This window comes from Lepisosteus oculatus, unplaced genomic scaffold, assembly GCF_040954835.1.
Source record: "Lepisosteus oculatus isolate fLepOcu1 unplaced genomic scaffold, fLepOcu1.hap2 HAP2_SCAFFOLD_40, whole genome shotgun sequence".
In the NCBI taxonomy this organism is placed as follows: domain Eukaryota; kingdom Metazoa; phylum Chordata; class Actinopteri; order Semionotiformes; family Lepisosteidae; genus Lepisosteus; species Lepisosteus oculatus.
Genome location: NW_027167934.1, coordinates 422,033 through 436,475, shown reverse-complemented (window position 1 = coordinate 436,475; position 14,443 = coordinate 422,033). Strand labels below are relative to the sequence as shown.

General features: G+C 43.6%; 5 non-coding genes across 5 annotated transcripts; 2 read left to right on the top strand and 3 right to left on the bottom strand.

Moving 5' to 3' along the window:
• Positions 1–2,184: 2,184 nt before the first annotated feature.
• LOC138228239 (U4 spliceosomal RNA) lies at positions 2,185–2,326 on the top strand. Its single transcript, XR_011185325.1, has one exon. It is a non-coding gene; the product is annotated as a U4 spliceosomal RNA (small nuclear RNA).
• Positions 2,327–4,832: 2,506 nt separating this feature from the next.
• On the top strand, positions 4,833–4,946 carry LOC138228328 (U5 spliceosomal RNA). Its single transcript, XR_011185408.1, has one exon. It is a non-coding gene; the product is annotated as a U5 spliceosomal RNA (small nuclear RNA).
• A 118-nt stretch (positions 4,947–5,064) lies between these two features.
• On the bottom strand, positions 5,065–5,181 carry LOC138228395 (U5 spliceosomal RNA). The gene has a single exon (XR_011185475.1). It is a non-coding gene; the product is annotated as a U5 spliceosomal RNA (small nuclear RNA).
• Positions 5,182–5,571: 390 nt separating this feature from the next.
• Positions 5,572–5,688, bottom strand: LOC138228374 (U5 spliceosomal RNA). Its single transcript, XR_011185454.1, has one exon. It is a non-coding gene; the product is annotated as a U5 spliceosomal RNA (small nuclear RNA).
• A 7,294-nt stretch (positions 5,689–12,982) lies between these two features.
• Positions 12,983–13,055, bottom strand: trnar-ccu (transfer RNA arginine (anticodon CCU)). Its single transcript has one exon. It is a non-coding gene; the product is annotated as a tRNA-Arg (tRNA).
• Between the last annotated feature and the right edge of the window lie 1,388 nt (positions 13,056–14,443).

Here is a 14,443-nt window from a genome sequence, read left to right as displayed (position 1 = left end):
AATAGCTCTTACATTAGTGGTAGACGCAGGAATCGCCTTTTTATTTACGCTCTTACCAACGCGATGGAAAGCGAAACAAAGCAAAGCAGAGCAAAACAAAACGAACAAACGAAAACCCTCACGTCCCGCACTTGCATATAACGCCGTTACGTGCACCCCCAACATTCTTCTTTGCGCATCTGTGAAAGGTAAACTCTTGAGCAAACTCTGAACCAGCTCTAAGGAAACTAATCCGATTAGACGTTACTTTGACTCATCTTTTTACGCTCAGTGCTGGATTACTCAAACTCCAGCTAGGGTTAGGGTTAGCATTCCCACGCTACTTAGACACTTTGTTTACGCTCAGTGCTGGATTTTGGGAACTTCAGGACGAGTGGGAATTTTCTCCTATCTGTCCATTCTGTTTTGTTTTGGAGACTCTTGGCTGCCTATGTTGTACAGTGCAGCGTGAAGGAAACATTTTCCAAAACTGTGTCGGCTCAAAAGTTGTAAGAAAACCTCTCCAGCTGCTTTAACTCTCTTCATTTTTGTCATTTAATGTGACACTCGATGTATAACTGGAGCCTCACATATGCAAATGGTGAGGCTCCAGTTCGATACCCAGTTCAACACCACTTTACAGTAAATGACAAAAGCATGGCAGACTGTGCCGGACCGGCAGATAACTCTTGTCTGTCGGCACTATGTGGCAGCGTTGCATGACAACTCATCTCACCACGGGAAGGAACCTAACAGCTTTGGTAAAAGAGGAGGAAAGGACCTGGCCCATATGAGGCTCAAACCCACGACCGTGGCATTATTAGCACCACGATCTAACCAACTGAGCTAACCGGCCTCACAACAGTGGTCCTCTCTGTGCTGCAAAAAATCGAAATCAGGGAATTTCTTTTGTCCTCCTTTGAATAGAAAGCCGTGTAATTCAGTGTACGGGCTTTCTCGTGCAGTTTCATGGTTCTTGTAACCCAAATCCTACACTGGCCTGAAGTGCCCCCCCATTTCACAGCATTTTTCAGCTGATTTAAAATGTACCTAAAGGAGAAGCATTATTGAAGACCATCAATTACCAAGAGCTTTTGTCAAAGGTTTTGGTGGTCATTTTTAATGACCACAGAGCGCTGTGACCTCGGTTTTACATCTCATCCAAAAGACAGCGCCCTTTTACAACACAGCTTCTCCGTCACTATATTGGGACATTGGGACCCGCACAGACCTCAGGGTGAGCGCCCCCCCGCTGGCACCATTAACACCACTTCCAGCTGGAAGCTTTGTTTTTCCCTGTAGCTCACCCTCATCCAGGTACTGACCTGGCTCACACCTGCTTAGCTTCAGTGGGTTTTCAGTTGCGAGTTGCAAGGGGATGCAAGTGATGGAACCGCTCGCTGCAAAAGCCACTGCATTAGCCGGGAATCAAACCCAAGCCCCCCGCATAGCGGGCGAGAATTCTACCACTGAACTACCAATGCCCAATGCCTGTACCTTCAAAAAAGACGCTTTTTGGTGCTCTGTTCAAAAAGCGTCGACATCTGCTTCCAGCTGCAAAATGCCATCCGCGGAAGCTGAAGAATTTATTTATTTAGACACCGCTCAGAATCCCCTGTAAGATTATCCCTCAATTCTGTTGTGCAGTGCTTTACCTCTTTCAAAAGGCTTCACTTTCCTAGTCACATTCCAAGGCTCATCGAACCCGTGCTGTTTCCTCCAGCGGTATAGTATTGCAGTAAGACAGCACGATGCCTGCAAGACTATGTCACGCTAAACGCCACAGATTGTGTTTGTCCGTTCGTGTCAGTCCTGCAGCCACGGGAAGTGGGACACAAACATGCTGCAATGCTTTCAGGACGTTAGGATTTGTTTATGCAACATCCGAGAAGAGTACTTGTGGCTTGAATGTGAACTGTACGTGCCCGCCCCCTTTCCTCTGTAGTGCATGAGTTCCTCCCGGCATGCCCTTCGTCATTGTTCTGTCATCTTGTATTTAAAGGGTTGTATTTGTGCTGCTGAAAATAAGCAACGGTTTTCTCACAACGCCCTTTGTTCCTGACGGAGCCCTTGTCTGTCATGAAATTCTTAAAAACCTCAAGCTAGAAGAAGAAGACGACAAATATGAAGCGTTACGGCAACGACATGCCATGAGACGATCGATAACGATTTCCATAGGATCCCCGCGGTTGCCTGGCAACCGTCAGCTTTGCGCAGTGGCAGTATCGTAGCCTGTGAGGTTTAGCCGAGGCGCGATTTTTGCTAGTTGAAAACTTTTCCCAATACCCCGCTTCCGCCGGTTTGCAATACAATCGGCGAAATCAATTTTTGACAGTCTCGTCAGAGACTGAGCAAGGTGTTTAAAGACAGATTTTGTCATAGTTACATAATGGTAGAAAGAAACGAGCTTCCCAGTGGGCAAAAGCCGTATAATATACGTCTATTAAACGCATACCTTAGACATCTAAATATGGTCTGCAATTCGTCTAGAATGAAATTCTAATATACGTCTACTGTTATACGTCAATTATACGTCTATGATTAGATGTTCATTATACATAAATGGTTGGAGTTCTATTATACGGATAAATTCAGAGGACTATCATACATATATGGTAGGTGTTACGGATAACTTTAGAGGACTATTATACGTATATGGGTAGAGGTCTATTATACATCAAAGATAGGTTTTACAGGTGTAGAAACTAGTAAATCAAGTCAATGATTAGGTTTAGAAATTTATTCTGAAAATAAACATTCACACCTGAAACATATGTATTTCAAATTATACATTGTATACAATCAATCAACAATCATCATATGGGCAATAATCATAAAAAACACAACTAGTCTTAAACTTCAGCTTCAAATTCTGGTAACATGGCAATATACAGTATAGTAACGACAAACACAAACTAATTACATTAACACACTAAGTCAAAACCACATTTTGATTCAAATATACATTTTAAAATGTACAACTTCTATATTTCCAAGAAAAAAAAATATTACAATGGAAGTTAAGACGATTTTTGTCCACTATTTGAAAAGCCTGTCTAATTTTCCTAACAGTTAGAACCAAAAACCTATTATTTTCAGTGTCCAGATCTCCTGGCCCCCTGCCTTGCATTCTTTAAGTAACACATTGCATGCTCCATTATTTCTTTTTCTGCTGATTTAGGGCGGGACTTCAGCACCGCAGCTAGGAGAAAATTATATAATATTACTTCCCAAATAAATGATGATTAATATCTTCTTTAGTATAATCTAAAAAATGAACGGTTTACTAAGCTCAAAGCTGAAATAAATGTATAAAATTTGGCTTGCATCATAGCAGTTGAGCAATAAAGTCTGTCCTAATTAAAGAGTACCCAAAGTTTGAAAGTACAACATAGAATAAGAATAGAGAAACGGCAAAACGATTTTGTGTCATCTTCCCCATTCACACTATTTTTATGTGCCATTTTTTGCTTATTCACGTACTATTTTAATCAAAATAATATTAAGAAAGATCTGTATGTATTCAGATAGTATTATTATTGTTCATACTTGCTTGTCAAAAGAGGATTGCTGAGATATTTGCGGATATACTTCTACGTTTGAAAAACGTGTCCAAAATGGTGACCAACGAATACTAGCAATGCATTGTGGTATATAACCGGAAAATATGCTGGGTTCGATATTTTCTCAACGTATGCGTTTATTAATGTTGTCGATATTATGGTTGAAATTTAACATTGATAATACATCGCGGCTATGTGCCCCCTGCTATGAGCTGATGTGCAATTTTAACACATGCAGTTAGTAAGGATCGGTCACTGTTGTATGGTATTATATACAGTATAATGACATTATGGAATAGGATGGGGACAGGCCTGGCATCACGGGGGGAGGGAGGAATGTCGCCCCTTCAGTTTTGGGCAACAAGATTTACCTAACTTAATTTGCGCCCTAAAAAAATAGTTGTACTTTGTCAATGGTCAGACAACACTAAATGACACGAACAGTCACTCAGTCTGTTTGATGGGCAGGAGGGCTATCCGTCCAGGAACTGCACATATCAGTGTCGTTATTGAGTGTCAACATTACGATCCTGTTTGCTCAGGTGGACCGATTCCTTGCAGTAGTTTATCATTATACTTAAAATCATTATATAACTAGGACTAGTTATAGCAGTCTTTGCTTTCTGTTGGTTTTACAACAATTTTTTCTTAACGATTCAGAACGTCCATGTAGCTGCAAAAATGAACGCTTATGGTACTTTTCGCTCCAGGCTATACAAACCGTGAGAGTGACGAAAAATGTGAAACTGAACTTCATCGCAAATACCAGATTGCTAGTCGTTATCTTCTATCATGAAGCACTAATCAGTGGCATAGCTGCAAGATTTCATTTGGGTAGCTGCACCATACAGCTCCGTTTCAACCGAAATATCACCCCCCCCTCAGAATTTCAGAAGCCCCCCTACAGATTTTTCCCCGGGCACCGCGCACTGATGGGGGACGGGGTGTCCAGGAAATGGTATCAGCTTTTCTCAAGAAAATAAAAATAGAAACTCTATAGGCACTCAAACATTTTACTGTTTTTTTCAGGCAGGTGGCAAGACCCCTCAGCAAAACCCTTGTATGCCAAGCTGTGGGCATTGATTCGTCGAATATACGTATATTCACGGCGAAAATACGGCTATACGTATATATACGTCGCCTCGACGTATAATCAATGTCGAATTGCAACCGTAAACCGGAGCTGAACGGGCCCCACTGGCTCATTTGTAAGGCCAGGTGCATTGCCAACCACGACCGGCAGGGCAGAGGCTTTAAAGGTGGCCTGGGCTCCTGCAGCTGTGCAGCCACGCACTCTGGTTTCTCTTCATCTCGTACAAATCTTTCGCCTTTTACTAAAGATTTCCGTGGAGAGAAGCATGAATGAGTTCCATGCAATTTTTGTGCTTCCCTGCCTTCGGGTGGTTGCAGCTGGGCTGGTCAAAGAGAGAAAACAAAACCGCTCACAAGAAAACGGCCACAATCGCCATAACAATAACGATTGCGAACGTTTTTGTTTTCTCTCTTTGACCAGCCCAGCTGCGCCCCACCCGAAGGCAGGGAAGCACGAAAATTGCATGGAACTCATTCATGCTCCCCTCCACGGAAATCTTTAGTAAAAGGCGAAAGATTTGTACGAGATGAAGAAAAACCAGAGTGCGTGGCTGCACAGCTGCAGGAGCCCAGGCCGCCTTCAAAGCCTCTGCGCTGCCGGTCGTGGTTGGCAATGCACCTGGCCTTACAAACGAGTCAGTGGGGCCGGTTCAGCTCCGGGCTCATCGCCTGCGGCTCTCGGCTTGCGGGCGTGCCCAATCTGTGCGATAACTCGGAAAACACCCGGCCACACTGTGCCGGAAACGACGCACTCTGGGAAGCCGCTATGCAAAGCGAGGTCCCAAGATCCCCTGTGGCCGGACACTTCCCACCCCCAAAGAAAAGAGCGCCAATCAGACAGCCAGAGACCGAGGACTCGCGGAGCAGACGGCCACAATCGCCATAACAAGAGCGATTGCGAGCGTTTTTGTTTTCTCTCTTTCACCTGCCCAGCTGCACCCCACCCAAAGGCAGGGAAGCACAAAAATTGCATAGAACTCATTCATGTTTCTCTCCACGGAAGTCTTTAGTAAAAGGCAAAAGATTTGTACGAGATGAAGAAAAACCAGAGTGCGTGGCTGCACAGCTTCAGGAGCCCAGGCCGCCTTCAAAGCCTCTGCGCTGCCGGTCGTGGTTGGCAATGCACCTGGCCTTACAAACGAGCCAGTGGGGCCCATTCAGCTCCGGGCTCATCGCCTGCGGCTCACGGCTTGCGGGCATGCCCAATCCGTGCGATAACTCGGAAAGCACTCGGCCATACTGTGCCGGAAACGACGCACTGTAAGGCGCCTTGAAGCGTGCACCCCCAACATTCTTCTTTGCACATCTGTGAAAGGTAAACTCTTGAGCAAACTCTGAACCAGCTCTAAGTAAACTAATCCGATTAGACGTTACTTTGACTCATCCTTTAAGGGACCCTTGATAATTGGAGAAATCAATTATTTCGAATGAATACTGTATGCATTAAAAGACAGCTATACACAGAAAACATGCAGGACACTGCTCATGATGTTTCCCGAGCCGAAACACAGTGCGTTTTTCCAAGCCATCTGACAAAGTCCACCCACTGAAAACTGCAGCAGATCGTGTAAAGACGTTCAACTTTGTAACTACTGCACGCACAGGAAGCAGAATAAATTCCTCTTTTCAAACTGTCAAAGGTTTGCTTTGTGAACGCTGCAGGACATTGCACAATCTCTTTTGAACGGGGACAAACGATTTCTTATGGGACACAGTAAGTACAGACGTTTAAAAAGCTCCACTCATGCCGACGATGCAGCATGAAGAAGTGCAACCTAACGTTTGACAGACAAAAGCCGGGCGCCGCTACGAGCAATATGAAATCAAACTGACAGCACACGGCGTTTCGCGCTGACTCAAAAGTGATCTCGACAGACGCTGTTCTCTGCATAACGCTGAAAGAGCTAAAGAGCGTTTCTGTTGAGACGTAACCCAGTGGGCAAAAGACGTATAATATACGTCTATTAAACGCATACCTTAGACGTCTAAATGTGGTCTGCAATTCGTCTAGAATGAAATTCTAATATACGTCTATTGTTATACGTCAATTATACGTCTATGATTAGATGTTCATTATACGTAAATGGTTGGAGTTCTATTATACGGATAAATTTAGAGGACTATTATACATATATGGTAGGAGTTCCGGATAACTTTAGAGGACTATTCTACGTATATGGTTAGAGGTCTATTATACGGATAACTTTAGAGGTCTATTATAATTATATGGGTAGAGGTCTATTATACGGATAACTTTAGAGGTCTATTATACGTATATGGGTAGAGGTCTATTATACGGATAACTTTAGAGGTCTATTATACGTATATGGGTAGAGGTCTATTATACATCAAAGTTAGGTTTTACAGGTGTAGAAACTAGTAAATCAAGCCAATGATTAGGTTTAGAAATTTATTCTGAAAATACACATTCACACCTGAAACATATGTATTTCAAATTATACATTGTATACAATCAATCAACAATCAACATATGAGCAATAATCATAAAAATCACAACTAGTCTTAAACTTCAGCTACAAATTCTGGTAACATGGCAATATACAGTATAGTAACGACAAACACAAACTAATTACATTAACACACTAACTCAAAACCACATTTTGATTCAAATATACATTTTAAAATGTACAACTTCTATATTTCCAAGAAAAAAAAATATTACAATGGAAGTTAAGACGATTTTTGTCCACTATTTGCAAACCCTGTCTAATTTTCCTAACAGTTAGAACCAAAAACCTATTATTTTCAGTGTCCAGATCTCCTGGCCCCCTGCCTTGCATTCTTTAAGTAACACATTGCATGCTCCTTTATTTCTTTTTCTGCTGATTTAGGGCGGGACTTCAGCACCGCAGCTAGGAGAAAATTATATAATATTACTTCCCAAATAAATGATGATTAATATCTTCTTTAGTATAATCTAAAAAATGAACGGTTTACTAAGCTCAAAGCTGAAATAAATGTATAAAATTTGGCTTGCATCATAGCAGTTGAGCAATAAAGTCTGTCCTAATTAAAGAGTACCCAAAGTTTGAAAGTACAACATAGAATAAGAATAGAGAAACAGCAAAACGATTTTGTGTCATCTTCCCCATTCACACTATTTTTATGTGCCATTTTTTGCTTATTCACGTACTATTTTAATCAAAATAATATTAAGAAAGATCTGTATGTATTCAGATAGTATTATTATTGTTCATACTTGCTCGTCAAAAGAGGATTGCTGAGATATTTGCGGATATACTTCTACGTTTGAAAAACGTGTCCAAAATGGTGACCAACGAATACTAGCAATGCATTGTGGTATATAACCGGAAAATATGCTGGGTTCGATATTTTCTCAACGTATGCGTTTATTAATGTTGTCGATATTATGGTTGAAATTTAACGTTGATAATACATCGCGGCTATGTGCCCCCTGCTATGAGCTGATGTGCAATTTTAACACATGCAGTTAGTAAGGATCGGTCACTGTTGTATGGTATTATATACAGTATAATGACATTATGGAATAGGATGGGGACAGGCCTGGCATCACGGGGGGAGGGAGGAATGTCGCCCCTTCAGTTTTGGGCAAAAAGATTTACCTACCTTAATTTGCGCCCTAAAAAAATAGTTGTACTTTGTCAATGGTCAGACAACACTAAATGACACGAACAGTCACTCAGTCTGTTTGATGGGCAGGAGGGCTATCCGTCCAGGAACTGCACATATCAGTGTCGTTATTGAGTGTCAACATTACGATCCTGTTTGCTCAGGTGGACCGATTCCTTGCAGTAGTTTATCATTATACTTAAAATCATTATATAACTAGGACTAGTTATAGCAGTCTGTGCTTTCTGTTGGTTTTACAACATTTTTTTCTTAACGATTCAGAACGTCCATGTAGCTGCAAAAATGAACGCTTATGGTACTTTTCGCTCCAGGCAATACAAACCGTGAGAGTGACGAAAAATGTGAAACTGAACTTCATCGCAAATACCAGATTGCTAGTCGTTATCTTCTATCATGAAGCACTAATCAATGGCATAGCTGCGAGATTTCATCTGGGTAGCTGCACCATACAGCTCCGTTTCAACTGAAATATCACCCCCCCTCAGAATTTCAGAAGCCCCCCTACAGATTTTTCCCCGGGCACCACGCACTGATGGGAGACGGGGTGTCCAGGAAATGGTATCAGCTTTTCTCAAGAAAATAAAAATAGAAACTCTATAGGCACTCAAACATTTTACTGTTTTTTTTCAGGCAGGTGGCAAGACCCCCTCCGCAAAACCCTTGTATGCCAAGCTGTGGGCATTGATTCGTCGAATATACGTATATTCACAGCGAAAATATGGCTATACGTACACACGATACATACAGTAAAAAGCCTCAGGCACTGTGTTAGATGTGTTTTCGACGTTATATATGCGTTTATTAATGTCGTCGATTTTACGGTTGCAATTCGACGTTGATTATACGTCGAGGCGACGTATATATACGTATAGCCGTATTTTCGATGTGAATATACTGTATTCGACGAATCAATGCCCACTGGGTAAACTCTTGAGCAAACTCTGAACCAGCTCTAAGGAAACTAATCCGATTAGACGTTACTTTGACTCATCTTTTTACGCTCAGTGCTGGATTGCTCAAACTCCAGCTAGGGTTAGGGTTAGCATTCCCACGCTACTTAGACACTTTGTTTACGCTCAGTGCTGAATTTTGGGAACTTCAGGACGAGTGGGAATTTTCTCCTATCTGTCAATTCTGTTTTGTTTTGGAGACTCTTGGCTGCCCATGTTGTTCAGTGCAGCGTGAAGGAAACATTTTCCAAAACTGTGTCAGCTCAAAAGTTGTAAGAAAACCTCTCCAGCTGCTTTAACTCTCTTCATTTTTGTCATTTAATGTGACACTCGATGTATAACTGGAGCCTCACATATGCAAATGGTGAGGCTCCAGTTCGACACCCAGTTCGACACCACTTTACAGTATATGACAAAAGCATGGCAGACTGTGCCGGACCGGCAGATAACTTCTGCTTATTTTTACCATATTAAACATTGGAAATCCAACCACTTGCATTTGTGACACTTGATTTTGGCTCCACCTAAGACACTCTTAAATCTTCAAACACTTTTCTCTTCTCCCGCAACACTCTTGTCTGTCGGCACTATGTGGCTGCGTTGCATGACAACCCATCTCACCACGGAAAGGAACCTAACAGCTTTGGTAAGAGAGGAGAAAAGGACCTGGCCTGTACGGGGCTCAAACCCGTGACCTTGGCGTTATTAGCACCACGCTCTAACCAGCTGAGCTAACTGGCCTCATGACATCAATCCTCTCTGTGCTGCAAAAAATCGATCTCAGGGAATTTCTTTTGCCCTCCTTTGAATAGAAAGCCGTGTAATTCAGTGTACGGGCTTTCTCGTGCAGTTTCATGGTTCTTGTAACCCAAATCCTACACTGGCCTGAAGTGCCCCCCATTTCACAGCATTTTTCAGCTGATTCAAAATGTACCTAAAGGAGAAGCATTATTGAAGACCATCAATTACCAAGAGCTTTTGTCAAAGGTTTTGGTTGTCATTTTTAATGACCACAGAGCGCTGTGACCTCGGTTTTACATCTCATCCAAAAGACAGCGCCCTTTTACAACACAGCATCTCCGTCACTGCACTGGGGCATTGGGACCCGCACAGACCTCAGGGTGAGCGCCCCCCCGCCGGCACCATTAACACCGCTTCCAGATGGAAGCATTGTTTTTCCCTGTAGCTCACCCTCATTCGGGTACTGACCTGGCTCGCACCTACTTAGCTTCAGTGGGTTTGCAGTTGCGAGTTGCAAGGGGATGCAAGTGATGGAGCTGCTCGCTGCAAAAGCCACTGCATTGGCCGGGAATCGAACCCGAGCCTCCCACGTGGCAGGCAAGAAGTCTACCACTGAACCACCAATGCTCAGTGCCTGGGTCTTCAAAAAAGTTTTTTGGTGCTTTTTGGTGCTCTGTGCAAAACGCGTCGACATCTGCTTCCAGCTGCAAAATGTCATTCGCGGACGCTGAAGAACTTATTTCCAAGGCAGCGGGTACAAGCGATTGGGCGTTTTAAAACCACCAGGAACAGCAAAGAGGCGCGCTTCTTTGCTTGCGCCGGAACACACCGACTGGAGGCGGACAACGTAGTCAGCAGGATTCGAACCTGCGCGGGGAGACCCCAATGGATTTCTAGTCCATCACCTTAACCACTCAGCCACGACTACAGCGAGCCCCACTGCCGCTGCGTTCTTGCTACAATCTTACCTGGATCGCGAGGCGCCGGCGGAAGCCTCTTTCAAAGTCGTTCTCCGTTTCAAAAAAACATTTCCAAAATACAAGCCTTGCAGACAGACACGCCTCAGAGGACTTAAGGGTGGCTTCATGTCGGAATGATAAAGTCTCCCCGTCCGGACATGAAAATGCCACTTTGTTACACACAAAAAAAGAATCAACAACAGAGAAATGCCCACAAGCATTTGAAAAGCCGCACCACGCCGCATTTGAAATAGCTCTTACATTAGTGGTAGACGCAGGAATCGCCTTTTTATTTACGCTCTTACCAACAGAAACAGAAAACATGCAGGACACTGCTCATGATGTTTCCCGAGCCGAAACACAGTGCGTTTTTCCAAGCCATCTGACAAAGCCCGCCCAAAGAAAACTGCAGCAGATAGTGTAAAGACGTTCAACTTTGTAACTACTGCACGCACAGGAAGCAGAATAAATTCCTCTTTTCAAACTGTCAAAGGTTTGCTTTGCGAACGCTGCAGGACATCGCACAATCTCTTTTGAACGGGGACAAACGATTTCTTATGAGGCGCACTAAGTACAGACGTTTAAAAAGCTCCACTCATGCCGACGATGCAGCATGAAGAAGCGCAACCTAACGTTTGCATTCCTAGCACTGTTGCAACCTAGCACTGTTACATTCCGCGCATCAGTAGCTAAGAGAATATCATTTAAGGCTCTTGTTAATGCTGTTTCAGAAACCAGACTGAAATTTCTCAAGTATATTATTTGAATCCAGATACGATTAACGTTGGGCAACAACTATTCTCTCAAGACTTTAAGATTGAAATGGGACCTTTGAGACAGGCCTGTAGTTTTTAAGAACTTGTGGATCCAAATTTGACTTCTTAAGGAGCGGTCTAACAACCGCTACCTTAAATTGATCAGGTACGACGCCTGACGCAAGCGATGTATTCATCATACTAATTATAGGTCCTGCCAGACCTTCAGGGGAATCTTTGACTAGCTGAGTGGGTATGGGATCTAGCGAACAGGTGGTTGACTTTGTCTTACGTCTGTGTTCATGAGTCCACCATAAGAAGAAATCTGAACAGGAGTGGTGATCATGCGAGGTCACCACGGAGGAAACCACTGCTCTCCCCCAAAAAAAACCACCACTGCCCCTCTCAAGTTTGCTAAAGACCACATGGATGTTCCAAAGCAACTCCTGGAACAATGTTCTGTGGACAGACGTGACAAAAGTTGAACTTGTTGGTAAATGTGCACAGCGTTATGTTTGGAGATAACAAAACACTGCATACCAACTCCAAAACCTCATCCCACCTGGGAAGCATGGCGGATGCTGTACGGCTTGCAATCATTGAGGGACCGATGAATTCCAAGATGTATTTGGAAATTCTACAGCAGAATGTCAGGGTGTCTGCCTGTGATCTAAAACTCGAAAGACGCTGGGTCATGCAACATGACAAAAATAAAGGAGTACATCAACAACAGAGTGGCTGAAACAGAAGAAATTCCGTATTTTGGGATGGCCAAGTAAGAGTCCTGACCCCAATCCCATTGAAGTGCTGTGGCATGATCTGAAGCAGGCCGTTCAGCGCAAGACATCCCAAAAATATACATGAACTGAAACAGTTTTGCATAGAGGAATAGGCCAAAATACCTCCTAACCGCTGCTCAGGTATGACCAGCCGCTACAGAAAGTGGGGGTTGAGGTTTTTGTCAATAAAGGAGGTTCCACTAGCTCCTTAATATAAGGGTTCACGTACTTTTTCCATCAATGACCTTGATTGTTTAAACCATTTGGTCAATAAAGAAACAGCAATGTCAAATGTTGGGCGTGTGTTGTTTGTGAAATCAGACTCTCTTTATTAATTATTATGACTTAGATAATGATAAGATCACATGTTAGGAGCCATTCATGCAGAAATCCACATCATTCCGAAGGGCTGTTTACAAAAGTTTTTCTCCCAACTGTATGTGAGAGAAAAGCAGAGACGCTCACTGAGTAAGGTGGGGTTGCAGCTTTGCAAATCACAAGGACATTTGTACGCTCAAAATGGGACAGGACCACCCCAGATGGGACTCGAACCCACAATCCCTGGCTTAGGAAGCCAGTGCCTTATCCATTAGGCCACTGGGGCACACTGAGTGGGGTCGATCACGCTGATGAAGAGCCAGTTTTTTTTTTTCCTTTGCTTTTTCAAAGGGATCCCCAAAATTAGGGAAGTTAGGCAGCTGAAGGTTTACTGTGACCTGAGAAGGACCGGCATCCAATCACGGTGGTACACACACACACGCTCTCACTCATCTGAGCTACTCGGCTACCAAGATGATCTCAGGTGCGCCGAGCTGGTACGGAACATATTGAACTGATCGACGGCGAATTGTCTCTCAGACAGGCTTTTCACCTCTGAGCTCCCTGACTAACAGTGATCAGCTAGGTAGTGAAACAGTCAGCTGCTTCTAAACCTTAAACAGCTGCATCTCGGCGCTTCCACGGAGAGATGATTTGAAAGCCGAACATCGCCCATTGGGAACACCTTACTATCACTAGTTTAAGAGACTCTTAAGGTCTTGCAGAGGTGCCTGTCTAATAGCATGCGCTTTGCAAGCTATAGGTGTTTAGGCTGAGGCAGAATGCCTGTTAACAAAATGTTTTTCTAAAGGGGCCTCGCACTCTTTTCCAAGCAATGGTCACCATCCCCACCGAGTGTCACAACGTAGTCATGTCCTAGGATGTCACCTGTTAGTCTCCATTTGTCTGCCACCAACACTTTAGGTTACGGGGTCACAACCGCACCCCGGAGAGCAGAGGAGCCGTTGTCGTTCTGGCGGCGCAGATTGGGCTGAAGGTGGGGCGCTTGAATCTCGCTGTTGGAGGCCGTCTGAAACTGACCCAAGCCTTTCCCTTGAATTAAATGTAAATAAATAAATGAACCCCAGATGCACATGGAATCAATCACGTGTTTCCTTTGAGCCGTTTCAAAGACTGCTCCAGAGTTTACCTTGCACAGATGCGCAAAGATTAATGATGGGGGTGCACGCTTCCAGGCGCCTTACAACTGTAGGGATTGATTAGAGACAATTCGTAGCGTGTGTTCGTTTCCATATACGCCCCGTGTTGCAATGGTAGGATGAAGTCAAATACGGCTTGGACGCGTAACGGCATTCTATCCAACTGCAGGACTTGAGGGTTTTTTGTGCTTTGTTCTGTTTTCGTTGACATCGCATTCGTAAGAGCGTCAAAAAAAGGCAATTCCAGCATCTAACACGAATAAAAGGGCTATTGAAACTGCAGGGCTGCGCAGCTTCTAAAATCCTTGCACACAATTCTCCGTTATTGTTACTTCCTTCTTTCTGTCTAACAAAGTTCCCTTTTCCTGACCGGACGGGGAGACTTTATCATTCCAACTTGAAGCCAGCCTTAAGTCCTCTGAGGCGCATTTGTCTGCTAGCATGCATTTTGTGAAAGTTTTTTTTGTTGTTGTTAAACGGAAAGCGACTTTGAAAAAGGTTTCCGCCGCTGCCC